The sequence below is a fragment of the Benincasa hispida genome, chromosome 7 (genome assembly GCF_027475165.1).
Source record: "Benincasa hispida cultivar pf3 chromosome 7, pf3_genome.v1.1, whole genome shotgun sequence".
Classification (NCBI taxonomy): Eukaryota; Viridiplantae; Streptophyta; class Magnoliopsida; order Cucurbitales; family Cucurbitaceae; genus Benincasa; species Benincasa hispida.
In genome coordinates this window covers 36,028,896-36,044,620 of record NC_143484.1, presented here as the reverse complement: position 1 = coordinate 36,044,620, position 15,725 = coordinate 36,028,896, and the positions used below count along the sequence as shown (strand labels likewise).

The following is a 15,725-nucleotide window of genomic DNA, read 5'->3' as shown; positions in this document are numbered from 1 at the left end:
TTTTATTTAATTTCAATAAATTAAACATTAATTAATTATATATAACTGTACAAACCTTAATTTGAATTTGAACTATTCAACAAACCCTAAATTCAATTTGAACACTTCAAATTAATATCATTCAATTTACTAATTCAAGGTGCTCATGTTTTACGAGCTAGTAGAGGGACCTTATGGACCTACAGGTCATGAGCTCCAACGATTTCAGAATAATTGGGTAAAACTCTTTAGACCGAATTAATCAATATTCGTTAACTACCGAGTCACATCACTATAGCTCGATAGTTGCACTCTCTTCACTGTAGATATATTTGTGTCCACTTGATTTAACTATAATCAGTAAGTCGACCCTTCATAGGTTGTTCGTAATAACGGCTAGGTCAAATACTGTTTTACCCCCATCATTATGTCTTGCACCTTAAGTTCCACTGATCCTCTAATGAACAATTGGTTTGTGATTCAATCACTAAACTGGATTCCTCTCGGGCTAATGAGAGAGTGGGGCCCCTTGTTCAAAACCCGGATTCAGCACTTAAGAGAACAATCTCTCTTCTATCCCTCAATTGGGTGGGCGTGAATTTCGTCTGGTACCTTATGTCCCTAGCTATCTTTCTAGTGTTACCCCTGAAATGGGAGACTTATTAAGCTGGCACTGGTTAGCCAACCCTCACCTATGCAAATCTAAAGATAATCCTGAATAAACAAGAGTTCATAGTTAGCTGAGGATTAAGATCGATTTACCTAGGTCATCTAAGTGAAATAATCAGTCTTAAATAGTAAATAGCGTTATAATGTAAGGGTGACTTATTTCATGGTCCGATCTTATGCAAACTGATTGCATAGGACGACCCACTCCTCATGTCAGTACATGAACGAATCAGGATCACTTCGTTTGTAGCACCTTACACCAAATTGTAAAAACTACAGAGTGAGCCGCATCCGATAGTGTTAACAGAATAAGGCACCCAACCTTATTCGTATACTATAGATTATTTTGACTATTTACTTGAACCTGATCCATTTTTATGTCTCCACATAAAGTTCAAGTATTCATATAATAGTCATGGATCTTAGTTTATTGGATTTAGTCTTTACAAGTGCAATTTACAGATTCAATAACAACTTTATTGAAGAAATGTTGAATAACATCTTTACTGATAATACAAATTGTTTAACTCTACAAACTACGAGTTTTAGAACATACAACCCAACAAACTCCCACTTGGACTGAAACTCCAGTGGATAAATATATATAATGTTGAGTTCAATGAGAGAGAATAAATACAATAAACTAGGGCATCAGATACCCATTATTTCTCCCACTTGCCCTAGTAGAAAGTATCTCATAGTCTTAGTCCCACTAGGTGACTCTCGAATACTTTAGCCGAGAGGGCCTTTGCAAATGGATCAACTAAGTTGTCTTTTGTGGCTATCTGTATGACAATCACGTCTCCTCTGTGTACAATCTCCTTGATGAGATGGTACTTTTGTTTGATGTGTTTTCCATGTTTATGGCTTCTATGTTCCTTTAAGTTTGCAACTGCTCCACTGTTATCACAGTATAAAGTGACTGGAAGGTGCATATTTGGAACCACTCCCAAGTCAGTTAGGAACTTTTTGAGCCATACTACTTCTTTTGTTGCTTCACTTGCAGCTACATACTCAGCTTCCATTATGGAGTCAGCAATACAACTTTGCTTGATACTCCTCCACACTACTGCTCTTTCATTCAGAGTGAATATTGACCCCGAAATTGATTTCTTTGAATCAACATCGGTCTGGAAGTCGAAATTAGTGTATCCAGTAAGGATCAGATCCTTAGCACCATACATGAGCATATAATTCTTAGTTCTCCGAAGATACTTGAGAATGTTCTTAACAACAGTCCAATGATCATATCCTGGATTGAACTGAAATCTGCTAATTATACCGACTGCATAGCATATGTTGGGACGAGAACACAACATGGCATACATTAAGCTCCCTACTGTTGATGCATATGGAATTCGTTTCATAACCTCAACATCTTGAGGTGTCTTTGGACTTTTTTTTTTAGACAGATGAATTCCATGCTTGAAAGGCAACATTCCTTTTTTGGAATTTTATATTTTATATCTAGAAAATATCTTGTCTATATAAGATGCCTGAGATAATGCTACAGTTTTGTTCTTTCGGTTCCAAACTATTTGGATCCCAAGAACATACTACGCTTCACCCAAATCTTTCATTTGGAATTGCATAGCAAGCCATCTCTTGACGTCAGCCAGAAATGCTACTTCATTTCCTATGAGTAGAATATCATCAACATATAGAACTAGAAAAGCGACAGTTTTGTTAACGATTTTCTTGTAAACATATGGTTCGTCAACATTTTGGTCAAATCCATAAGATTTGATCGAAATTTCAAATTTTATATTCTAGGATCGAGACGCTTGTTTCAATCTATAAATGGATTGATTAAGATTGCAAACCTTTTGCTCTTGACCCCGTTCAATAAATCCTTATGGTTGAGACATATAGATACTCTCCTCAAGATAGCCATTTAGGAAGGCTATCTTGACATCCATTTATCAGATTTCATAATCATAAAATATAGCTATGGACAAGAGTATTCTAATAGACTTTATCATGGAAACCAAAGAGAAGGTTTCTTCATAGTCCACGCCCTCTCTTTGGGTAACCCCTTTTGCCACAAGCCTAGCTTTGTAGGTCTGTACCTTTCTAGCTTGGTCTCTTTTTCTCTTGTAGATCCACTTACAACCGATGGGTTTTATCTCTTCTGGTTGATCTACAAGATCCCATACTGAATTGAAGTACATTGACTCCATTTCAAGATCTATGGCTTTAATTCACTGTTTTTTATCCACATTTTCCATTGCTCATTTGAAAGTTAGTGGATCCTCTAAGCCATCATCAGGTATGATGACTTGAGTTTTAGTTAAACCCATGTACTAGTCAGGCTGTTGCACAACCCTTCAACTAGTCAAGCTACTCTTAACTCTTGAAAAGGACCTGGAGTACCAGTTTCATCAAAAACTCTTGTTGGTCCTTTGTCGTTTCTCTGGTCATTTCATTCATTACTAGCCTACTGCGAGGTTGGTGATTCTTGATGTAGTCTTCCTCTAGGAAAGTTACATTTGTTGATACAAATACCTTTTCTTCCTGAGGATCATAAAAGAAACCACCTTTTGTCTCTTTAAGGTAACCTACAAATAGGCATACCTTAGAACGACGTTCCAACTTATTAGGATTTTGCACCAACACATGTGTTGGGCATCTCCAAATTTATGGAGGCCTAATCCCATCAACTGTAGAAGATAGCCCATGAAATTATAAGCAAAGGTATGCCTCTGAATGAACAATTTCAAATTGTTGTCATTATTGACAAATTTCCCTTGTTATGGAAGAACTTTAAGAATACCTTAAGGCATAAGACCAAGGAGTTCTCTGTGGAGAGTCTGATCACCTGCCTGAGAATTGAAGGGGAAGCCCGAAAGTAGGACCAAAAGGAGGAGGTAAACATCGTACCGAGAAAGCCCACCTCATCTGTTGTGAAACCTAACCAAAAGCAAAAGGGAACCAAGAGGAAAGGTCAGAACCGTGGATCCAATAACCAGAACAATCAGAAGAAACAAAAACCCTCCTCTGGAGAAATAGTACAGTTCTGCTGCTTTAACTGTAACAAACCTGGGCATATAGCTAAGAATTGTAGGTGTAGGTATTGTCCTGCTGAGTAGGAAAACTTGACAGAAGAGCCTTTAGTAGCCATGATCATAGAAGTAAATGTGATCAATGGCACTGCGGGGTGGTGGATAGACATTGACGATGTGCACCATGTCTATCATGACCTTAGTCTCTTTAAAACTTATACTGAAACTAAGGATAACAACATGCTATTGGGGAATCACCATTGAACAAAATTTGCTGGAATCGACAAGGTGGAGCTGAAGTTTACCTCCAAGAAGACTCTCACTCTAAAAGAAGTCCTGCACACTTCAGAGATAAGAAAGAATTTGGTCTCGGGTTATCTCCTCGACAAGGTCGGCTTCACTCAAACAATAAAGGTAGATTTATATACTCTCACTAAGAATAACGTTTTTGTAGGGAAATGTTATGCAACTGATGGCATGTTTAAATTAATCTTGACTTGAATAAAATGAAATCTTTTGGTTATATATGTTGTGTTCATTTAATGTTTGGCATGCTAGACTTTGTCATGTTAATAAAAGGTTAATTAGTAACATAATTAGGTTAGAAATTATTCCTAAGTTATCTATGAATGAATTTTATAATTGCGAATATTGTAGTCAGACTAAAATAACTAATACTTCGTATAAATTTGTACTTAGGGAATCTGAGCCTCTAGAGTTAAATTATTTTGACCTATGTGAATTCGATGGTGTCTTGATTAGGAATAGTAAAAGATACTTCTCACTTTTATTGATGACTATTCGGAATTCACATTCATATACTTGTTGAAAAATGAAAATGATGCTTTTGATGCCTTTAAACTTTCTGTGACTGAAGTAGAAAACCAATTTAATCGAAAGGTTAAAAGACTTTGTAGTTGATAGCTTGTAGAAATACAAGCTATTGTAGCCTTTTACTAAGAATTCATAAGAAAAGTGAGCTAGCGTCGTTCAGCAATGAAAATCTCGGCTAACCCAATATTATGCGTTATTTTGCGTCCAAATGTCTATTTTTGTAGCTATCGTAGGAATCGATTGCATGCGGTGGTTCCCACCATCGCAAAAGGCGATCGCATACATGCATCGCAGGGATGTCGCGGCCATTAACCACATACGTCCATTGCAAAAAGGTTACGACTATAGAGAAATAACCATAATAGGGGGATGAACGCAAGGGTGGTGGAATGCGATGATACTTCGAAAATCAAGCATGAACGCATACCTCGAGAGTACCAAAAGATGATGTTGACATTTCACCTACCACCCCGTTAGTAGCAGAGATTTAGAGCAGGTCCATCATGCCGTTAGCAGCAGAAATTCAGAGCACGACCATTAATGTTGTCGGCAATTGAGCTCTATAAATAGAAGCCTTGAAGCCCAACTTCAGATCATCCAAGCTTCTGCCTTAGGGTAGATCCTTGTGATCCAGACGAAAGCGTGAGAAGACATTATCTGAGAGTTCTTCATTCCTGCAACCATTCCGAGTGACGACCGGAGATTCGTCGGAGATAGATCTCGAGAGAGACTACTCCACCACCCATCCATGGCACCACCGACAGCCTTAACACACATCAAATGGAAGCAAGACATTGCCCATCTGGCCCTCCATCTCTCTTCTATCTCTGTATTGTATTACATTGTGGCTTAAGACATTAATACATTTTGTGATCAATGCATTTCTTTATCTCTTTCGATTCCATCTTCATTTACCTCTTCTTATCATCCTTTACTTTCATTGTAACGACTAAGTAAGATTGCTAAAGTGTCACATACTTAATCATGTGGTATAGACATATGAAGCATATAGCAAACCACCGAGAGGTGTGCGTTTCGAGAGTGGTGTGAGAAAATCCTCTTTGCTTAGTATGAGGCTGTAATAACGCTTGTCCATGAGCGGTCGCAATGCCTGTCTATGAATAGAATCAGCAGCGACTAACTGCCCGAGAGGGTAAGTAGTTGAACTCACTAAGCGAAGTAAGCAGTGTTCCTAGGGATAGGAATAATCTTATGTCAACCATGCTTTATGTGATTACCTTGTCTTATGAGTGCAGCATTCATCATTTGGGCATACTTGAGAGAGTAGTCTAAAAACCAAATCTAGGCTTGGGAGAGTCAGATTGGATCATATAAGCAAGAATCGAGGCTTAGGAATAAGTTTTATTTGCTATTACACAACGCATGCACCCTATAGATAGGATATGATAGTATACGGTCACATCGAATGCATCCAGAAGTAAGATACGGTGGTATGTGGTCACCTTGTTTATGTGTGGGAGCGCGTGAGCAAGAATAGAGACTTAGACATAAGTCCTATCGACACTATCGCATATGCATCGCATGCATCTTAGTCAATTGTGTATAGCACAATCACATAACTTGTGTTGGTTGGGGTTACCCTTGCGATCAAGCCTAATGTTACAGTGAAGTCATCCCTTCCACCATTTTATCTATTTTTCCATGCATCTTATACACATTAACAGTTTTCGTGTCTCCACCATCTCTCATAGTCATACTTCCATTGCTTAATCTATTTAGTTAGGAGTAGGAGTAACGCATAGTCCTTAAAACTTCAATATTCTTTTATTCTTCGCCGCAAACACATTACCTCATAAAATTTAGCTATAAGTCCTTGAGTTTGACCTCAGATCACCTCGAGAAACTTGCAATCTCGTTATACTTGGCGAGAGAGCAAGAAAACTTGTGGTAGGAATGCATGGTCATCGCATAGATTCTTAGACGCATATTGCACATCCCTTAGTCCAACACATGACCAGCAACGCATGGAGAATGAACAATGATCACATATTTATTTACTCCATTTTCCACGCATCATGAGCTTACATTGACCAGCAATGAAAATCCTCATTAACCCTATATCATGCATTATTATGCATCAAAATGTCTATTTTTGTAGCTATTCTAGGAATCGATCGCATGCATTGATCCCAGACCATCGCAAAGATGATCGCATGCGTTAATCTTCATGAAGACTAGTTCGTCGCATGAAATGCTACAGCTATAGAGTAATAACCATGATAGAAGGTTGATCGCAAGGTGGGTGGAGTGCATTGATACATCAGAAGAAACGATCATGAACACATACCTTAGGAGTATCAACAAGATAGGGTGATGCTAACATTTCACCTACCGCATCAGAAGTGGCAGTGATTCAGAGTAGGATTACCAATGCTGTCGATGTTTGAGCTCTATAAATAGAGCCTTGGAGCCCAACTTTAAACCATCTAAGTCTCTACCTTGGGCAAATTCTTGTGAGCATAGATGAGAGCATGGGCGAGACATTCTTTGAGACTTTTTCACTTCCATAGCCCTTTCCGAGTGACGACCGAAGCTTCGCCGGAGATAGAGCTCTAGAGAGACTTCTCCACCACCCATCTATGGCACCACTGGTAGCCTTGACGTACATCTGATGGAAGCAAGAGATTGCCTACATCTAGCCCTCCACCCTTCTTCTTATCTCCGTATTGTATTACATTTTGGTTTAAGACATTAATACATTTTGTAATCAATGCATTTCTTTAGTTCTTTCAGCACCATCTTCATCATCATCTTCTTCTTTATCATCATTTACGTCCATCATTTAGTTAAGTGTTGATTGCAAGAATTATCGAATACTTAATCATACGACATAGAGATATGACGCATATAGCAAACCACCGAGAAGTGCGTTGCGCGAGTATAATGAGTCAATCCTCTTTGATTAAGTGTGAGGCTATCGCAATGCTTGTCTATGAGCTGAATAGCTATAACCAACTACCTGAGAGGGTAAGTAATGGAACTCACTAAGCAAAGTAAGCAGTGTTCCTAGAGATAGGAATAATATTATGCTCAATGCAACCATGCATTATAGAGATATGAGCATGTGGCTGACCACCGAGAGGTGTGCAATGCGTTAGTGTGGCGAACTGGGATTACTCTTACGACCAAGCTTAATGATGCGGTGAATTTACCCCTCCACAATTCTACTTCTCCATGCATCTTATTACATGATTCACAGTTGTCGTATCTCTACCAATTCTCATAGTCACACTTCTATTGCTCAATCTGTTTAGTTAGGAGTAGGAGTAGCGCATAACATTTTAACTTCTTTCTTTTTATTTACATTCACCACCTTAAACACATTACTTTACAAACATCATTTAGTTATAAGTCCCTATGTTCGACCTCGGATCATCCCGAGAAACTTTTGTTCTCGTTATACTTGGCGAGAAAGTAAGAAAACTTGTGACAGGAATGCATGGTCACCGCATACACAATTAACGCATATTAAGTTCAACGCGACCATTAATGCATAGAAATCAACACATAACAAAAGAGTGCATTTTCCAGCGCATCAAGTATTTGGGGTCGTTGTCGGAGACTTGACAGCTAATAGTTTGTTAAGTTTTGTGTTTTCCCAGGCACCCTTTTGATCTTAGGCATATTGTGGCTTATGCAACCAAAAGGTGTTGTGCCCGAATTCAATATTGACCCTGAGATCGAAAGGTTATCTGTTGCACGAGCTAGAAGCAGTCTTAAGAGCATGGTAACTGCCATGGCGGCCAATGAATGCTGGAAGCTCCGATGGTCGGGACGGTGAGTTCCTTAACCCAAGCAGTCGAGTTCAATCTTCTGCATGGAAGAGTCCTTGCGATGACCTCACTCCAATTTCTCCAGGGACATGTTCTACTCTATCTTTACTTTGCTTTCCTAGTTAACTTCTTTAGTTTATTTATTTGATTGTTGTTATTTTGTATTTGCAGCTGCTTTTTTTGGATGTGGTGTAACGTTCACTCCTTGTGGATGCGATAATAATTTCCTCTCGTTGTGTTGTTTTGAAAGAAGAATCCTCTCCATCATTCAATGCATGGCTATTTCATCTACATGAATTCTAAGTATTGACACAATTGATATTCTGCTCACATGTTTCTTTTCTTGTTATCTTTTTTAAATTCTCTTTTGTCTGCTTGCTTTCTTTTGCGTTGATAGATTAACATCCATGATGATGCTTATGTAAATTCACTACATCGAATAACTAAATGTCGCATGAGTCACCTTGCTTTAGTAGTTTTTTCAAAGTTTGACAGTTTTAAGTTTATTCTGTGCAAACCTCTTTTACTGCATGTCTAATGAGTTTGTCTTTAACTTTTTGGCAAGGACCCTACCACTCTCTAAATTTGGGGGTGGCAGTGGTCCGGGCAAATGCATCTATTTTAAACATTGCGATGATTATTCTTAAAAAAAATCATAATAAAAACTCCACTGTCAGTGTAAAGGGGAAACCTAAGCTGATAAGAGTTAAAGTTGTGAAAGGCACCTACCCATAGTTGGATACTTCGCATGATACCCGTGCAGGTAAGCCAAAACGAAAGTAGGAACCAGAATCGACACATGATAACAACTCTTCTATCTGGCACAAACTAGAATTAGCTAAGACAAGATTTGAGTTGAATATGGCACGCAACCGAAGTTGGATGCTCGCATGACACCCATGGGAGAAAGCAAAAACGAAGACCGTAACAAGGTTCAATGCCCCAATCCAATAATGAATCACAAAGCTTTGAATCGTATTAAACAATCGTATTGTAAAAAGTTAAAAGCAAAGTTGACTACGATGAGTAAAAAGTTTTTTAACGGAGGCTTTCCAGAATTAAACTTAGAAAATATTTCTTATAAGAAGTGGCTAAGTTTGAGGAGAGTGTTGCTACCATGGTTAGAGGTGCAAATGAATAATATTCTTAGAAGCTGGTCAACGCAAAGGAAGAGTCAGAGGGCAAGTTTTGAATTTCCTTAGTATAAGACATGCTTGAGAACAAGATTCTAAATTTGGGGGTGTGATAGCTTGTAGAAATACAAGCTATTGTAGCCTTTTACTTAGAATTATGGGAGTTGATGAGCAGAATATGTGTTGATAATACTAAGAATTCATGTGGAAAAGTGAGCTTGTGTCGACCAGCACTGAAAATCCTCGCTAACCCTATATCAGCTATTCTGCGTCAAAATGTCTATCCTTCTAGCTATTGCAGAAATCGATCACATGCGTTGATCCTAGACCATCGCAAAGATGATCGAATGCATTAATCTTCATGAAGACTAGTTCGTCGCATGGAATGTTGCAGCTACAAAGTAATAACAATGATGGAAGGTTGATCGCAAGGTGGGTGGAATGTGTTGATACTTCAAAAGAAATGATCATAAACGCATACTTTGGGATTATCAACAAGATAAGGTGATGCTAACATTTCACTTATCGGATCAGAAGTGGCAGTGATTCAGAATGGGATTACCAATACTGTCGGCATTTGAGCTCTATAAATAGAGCCTTGAAGCTCAACTTCAAACCATCCGAGTGTCTGCCTTGGGCAAATTCTTGTGATCGCAGATGAGAGCATGACTAAGACATTCTTTGAGAATTTTTCACTTCCACAGCCCTTTCCAAGTGACGACTGGAGCTTCGTCGAAGATAGAGCTCGAGAGATACTTCTCCACCACCCATTCATGGCACCACTGGCAGTCTTGATGTACATTTGATGGAAGCAAGAGATTACCTACATCTAGCCCTCCACCCTTCTTCTTATCTCTATATTGCATTACATTTTGGCTTAAGACATTAATACATTTTGTAATCAATGCATTCATTTAGTTTCTTCACCACCATCTTCATCATCTTCTTCTTCTTTATCATCATTTACGTCCATCGTTTAGTTAAGTGTTGATTGTAAGAATCATCGCATTCTCAATCATGCGGCATAGAGATATGACGTATGTAACAAACTACCGAGAGGTGTGTTGTGTGAGTATAGTGAGTCAATCCTCTTTGCTTAAGTGTGAGGCTATCGCAATGCTTGTCTATGAGCTGAGTAGCTATAACCAACTGCCCGAGAGGGTAAGTAGTAGAATTCACTAAGCAAAGTAAGCAATGTTCCTAGAGATAGGAACAATCTTATGCTCAACGCAACCATGCGTTATAGAGATATAAGCATGTGGCTGACCACTGAGAGGTGTGCGATGCATTAGTGTGGCGAACTGGGATTACCCTTGCGACCAAGGTTAATGATGTGGTGAATTTACCCCTTCCACAATTCTACTTCTTCATGCATCTTATTACACAATTCACAGTTACCGCATCTCTACCAATTCTTATAGTCAAACCTCCATTGCTCAATATGTTTAATTAGGAGTAGGAGTAGTGCCTAGCAATTAAATTATTTCTTTTTATTTACATTCTTCGCCTCAAACACATTACTTCACAAACATCATTTAGTTACAAGTCTCTGTATGCGACCTCGGATCATCCCGAGAAACTTGCATTCTCGTTATACTTGGCAAGAGAGCAAGAAAACTTATGACAGGAACGCATGGTCACCACATACACGATTAACGTATATTGAGTTCAATGCATGATCATTAACGCATAGAAATCAACACATATCAAAAGAGTGCATTTTTCTCCTCATTAGTAGTAATAGGGAAACTGAGTACGACTTAGACAGTTTTAGTGGATTCTATAACTCACATGGAATAATACATGAAAAGACTAACCCTATTCTCCTGAAATGAACGGAAAAGTAGAAAGGAAAAATAGAATTCTATTTGAATTAGTAGTTGTTATTTTGCTTAATTCAGGAGTTGTGTCTTATTGGTGAGGTGAAATTATCCTTACCGTGTGTTATGTCCTAAATAGAATACCAAAATCTAAAAACACAACTTCATCCTACGAAGTCCTTAAGAATAAGAAACCTAACTTGTCATACTTTAGAACTTGGGGGTGTCTAACCTTTGTAAGAATACCAGTCCCTAAAAGAAGAAAGCTTACTAGTAGAGTCTATGAGTGTATCTTTATAGGTTATGCTGTAAATAGTAAAGCCTATAGGTTATATGACCTAGTAAACCAAGTGATCATTGAGTTAAATGATGTCGACTTCTTTGAGGATAGATTTCCTTTTAAATCTAAGAATAGTGGGGCTCGAGTTCTAGTAGTCTGCCACCTATTAGAAGCCTAACCTCTAATAAAGAAACTGACCCAGAGCCTAGGAGAAGGAAAAGAACTAGAACTGTCAGGGACTTTGGGAATGACTTCCAGACCTATAACATACAAGAAGATCCTAAAGACCTAAAAGAAACCTTGTCCTCTATAGATGCAAACTTATGGCGAGAAGCTATAAATAATGAAATGGATTCTCTTGAGTCAAATAAGACTTGGCACTTAGTGGACCTACCCCCTAGGTTGCAAGGCAATAGGATGCAAGTGGATTCTAAGGAAGAAGCTTAGACCTGATTGAACAATAGACAAATTTAAAGCCAAGTTAGTAGCAAAAGGCTTTAGACAGAGAAGAAACATAGACTTCTTTGACATATTCTCCCTAGTAACTAGAATTGCCTTAATCCGTGTATTGTTCTCTCTCGCTACCCTATATAACCTCATAGTACATTAGATGGATGTAAAGGCAACTTTCCTAAATGGTGAACTTGAAGAAGAGATTTACATGGAACAACCTGAGGGCTTTATAGTCCACGGTTAAGAGAATGAGATTTGCAAGTTAGATCAATCTCTTTATGGCCTGAAACAAGCTCTTAACCAATGGCATGAAAATTTTGATAACCTAATCTTGTTTAAAGGTTTCAAAGTCAATGAAAGTGACAAATGCATCTACTATAAGTTTAAAAAAAATCTTTGCACAATCTTATGTTTGTATGTAGATGATTTGTTAATATTTGGATTGAACTGGCACATTATAAATGATGTGAAATCCATTTTAAGTACAAACTTCGATGTGAAAGACTTAGGAGAAGCGAGTTAATCTTAGGCATAAAAGTAACCAGGACTGAAAAGGGAATTTCTTTAGATCAATCTCACTATATAGAAAAGATTCTAAAAAAATATAGTTACTTTGAATGTAAACCAACGTGTACTCCTTATGACCTTAGTGTTAAGTTGTTCGAAAACACTGGTGATAGTGTTAATCAATCTAGTATGCGAGCATCATAGGTAGTCTTAGATGATATAGCTTATGCTGTAGGATTACTTGGTAGGTTTACAAGAAAATCTAGTATAGAGCACTGGAATGCTATAGAAAGAGTTATGAGGTACTTGAAGAAAACCCAGAACCTAGGATTATATTAATAGAAGTTTCCTGTTGTCCTAGAAGGGTTCAGCGATGCTGATTAGAACTCCCTTTTAGATGATTCAAAGATTACTAGTGGCTATATTTTCAATATAGCAAGCGGAGCTATCTCTCGGAAATCCAAGAAACATACTACTTTAGCTGGATCTACGATTGAGTTAGAAATGATAACACTAGCAACAACTAGTGAAGAAGCAGGTTGACATAGAAATATGCTATTAAAGATTCCCTTATGAGAAAAATTTGTACTAGTTATATTGATCCATTGCAATAGTATTGCAGCAATCGCAAAAGTTTAGAACCATTATTACAATGGAAAAAGATGAAAAATACGTGTAAGCACAGTATCATTAGAGAATTCCTCTGGTACAGTTAGAGTGGATCAAATATGAACTGATGAAAACTTGATAGATCATTTGACGAAAGAACTGGCCAGAGAGAAGGTTTTCAAAACCTCAAAAAGGATAGGACTCATGCCTATAGAGAGATGAATCACTGTGAGGAAAACCCAACCTGTAGACTGGAGATCCCAAGAAACAAGTTCAACGGGTAATAACTGATAACAAGTGATATGAAGTGAATCATGCTAAAACGAACACAGAGTTCCCTTCCTATGACCTAGGGCCTGAGCATGATATCCTGGAGCGTAAGAAAGGTTGAACTTAGTTCTTAATGAGATCTATACTTGATGTCAAATGGAGTACCTAGCTACATGAGTACTGTTGATAGACTCACCTATGTGAATATGGAAGTGGGGATCACTTCCTATGGAGTTTTAGGCAAACTTTCTAGAGTGTCCACTAAATTGGGATACACGTGTTAGGTCTTAAAGCACGAGCTTTCGATCCATACCTTAATGATGTTGTGTGTGAGATGTTGTTAGAGATGGAGTTCAAAACCAAGAGTTACTTTAGTATACTCTGAATCATCTATACTACGTAAAGGTTAAAGTCGTAAGACATCTTTGCTTATGCACTGTATTGTGCAGACTGATATTACTCGATAAAAATTGTTTTTCTTATGATTTTAAATTTTCAAGCGAGGGATTATTAGTAAAAAATTAATTTTAAATGAAAAAAAAATGACTTTTTGAGAATCCCATATTGCTAAGTTTAAGAAGTGGAATCTCCTTTATAAACTCCCACCTTGAGTTGTGGGTTTGGGCACGAAAGGGTACCCATGTTTTGGGGGGAGGGGGGAGGCAAATATGGGTATGGTGGATATCCCACACGCGCGTGTCGCCGTTCGTCCAATCGGTCTTGGTGGGGCACGCGTGTGTGTGGAAATTTTTTTATTAAAAAGAGTAATTATTTTTTTTTAATTATTTATTTATTATTAAAAAGAAAAAAGGGGAAAAGTCTTTTCGCACACTTCTTACATGTGGCCCGCGTGCACGTTTCATGGTTCCACGCGCTTCGCTCTCCATCCGTTTTGCATAACTGTTGGCCTTCAAGGCCTATATATTGCGTTGAGTTCTACCAGTTTTCACACAACATTTCATTCCCTCTCTTCTTTGCTCTTCGACGAAAACACTTCCCTTACGCACTTCTCTTTCATTTACGTTTTCCGAGAAACTTAGTTTTGAAGGGGAGTTTTCTGATCGGTTCCAGTGTAATTTCGTTTGAGATCATTTGTTTGGGTTGTTTTTATCCTGAGGACGATGTAGCCATAGTTGAACTGCTTGCACAAGGGGCAAAGCCACGAAATGTCTTAAAGAAAGAGAGCTCTACGAATCAGCTTGGAACTGATTTTTGTTTTCCAGGTTAATTTTTGACGTCCCACGTCGTTCGATCGGAGTTATCTTTTGACCACGAGAGGTAGTCGTTCCAACATGTATATATCTAAATAAGCATTCATACAAAATTCATATGACCCAACAAAAATGAGATATAGTAATGAGTACTATACACTTGGAGATGAAACAAAACGTAAACTTTATAAATTACAAAAATATGTTGATATCAAAATTCCAAATAATTCTAACATATTTGTATTTGTGGTCAAAACATTGCATGCATTTGATAGTCCTTCATCAACCTACAAAAAAAATATTAAGTTATAAAAGGTTCAAGTAAAATTTATTGAAATAATATATGAAATAAAGAAATAAAATAATTAGATATACGTACTAATTAAACTTTGTCATGAGGTCATGGAACTGTATTGCCGATGGCATCCTCAATATATGTCATTTCTGGGTTTGGCCTCCCATAAAATTGTATCATGTTTTATTGGCAAGTCTACCTCAAGTCTTACTACTTGTACCAAAGAAAACATGACGAACAAGAACTTTTTGGTCATTTGAAGACCATCAACCTTCAACAACTACCTCTCATGTACTACATGATTCTAGCAACTTGCACTTTCGGAGCATTAATATTGTTAATACCCTTTACCAACACGGAAATATAAAATACAATATATCACATAATGAGAAACTTGTAAAAAGTTTGTTAATCATCTAAAGTAGTTCACTAATCTATGAGTAATAAACAAGAAATTAAATAAACAAACATTACATACTTTTCTAAAGGTGAATATACAATTAGGTCAATAGTTGTTCATTTGTAGCATTAAAGAGTTGTTCTCTTGTATTTTCCTAAAATTAAAATTATTAAAAGAAACAAAGTAAACTTTCACAAGTATTTCAAATTGCGATACCCCAAAATCTAATTTAAAACCTCGTAATTTGAACTTCAGTCAAAGATTCATTAATTAGAAGGGAAAAAATAATCAAATTCTAAAATAATTTCAAAATAATACCTGCCTTTCTCCCAATAACCTTAGTACATCACAACCTTTCAAATCAAATTTTCACGTAAGTTCGAAGTACATTAAAAATACATTTACAAGAGAGAGGAAAAAACATCAAAACTTACTGAAGCAACAAATAGAATTCAGTTTCCTCCAAATA

General features: G+C 37.4%; 1 long non-coding RNA gene across 1 annotated transcript; it reads right to left on the bottom strand.

Moving 5' to 3' along the window:
* Window positions 1-14,720: 14,720 nt before the first annotated feature.
* On the bottom strand, window positions 14,721-15,690 carry LOC120081264 (uncharacterized). Its single transcript, XR_005482747.2, has 3 exons — window positions 15,575-15,690; window positions 14,941-15,201; window positions 14,721-14,848 (listed from the first exon to the last, which is right to left on the bottom strand). It is a non-coding gene; the product is annotated as an uncharacterized LOC120081264 (long non-coding RNA).
* Between the last annotated feature and the right edge of the window lie 35 nt (window positions 15,691-15,725).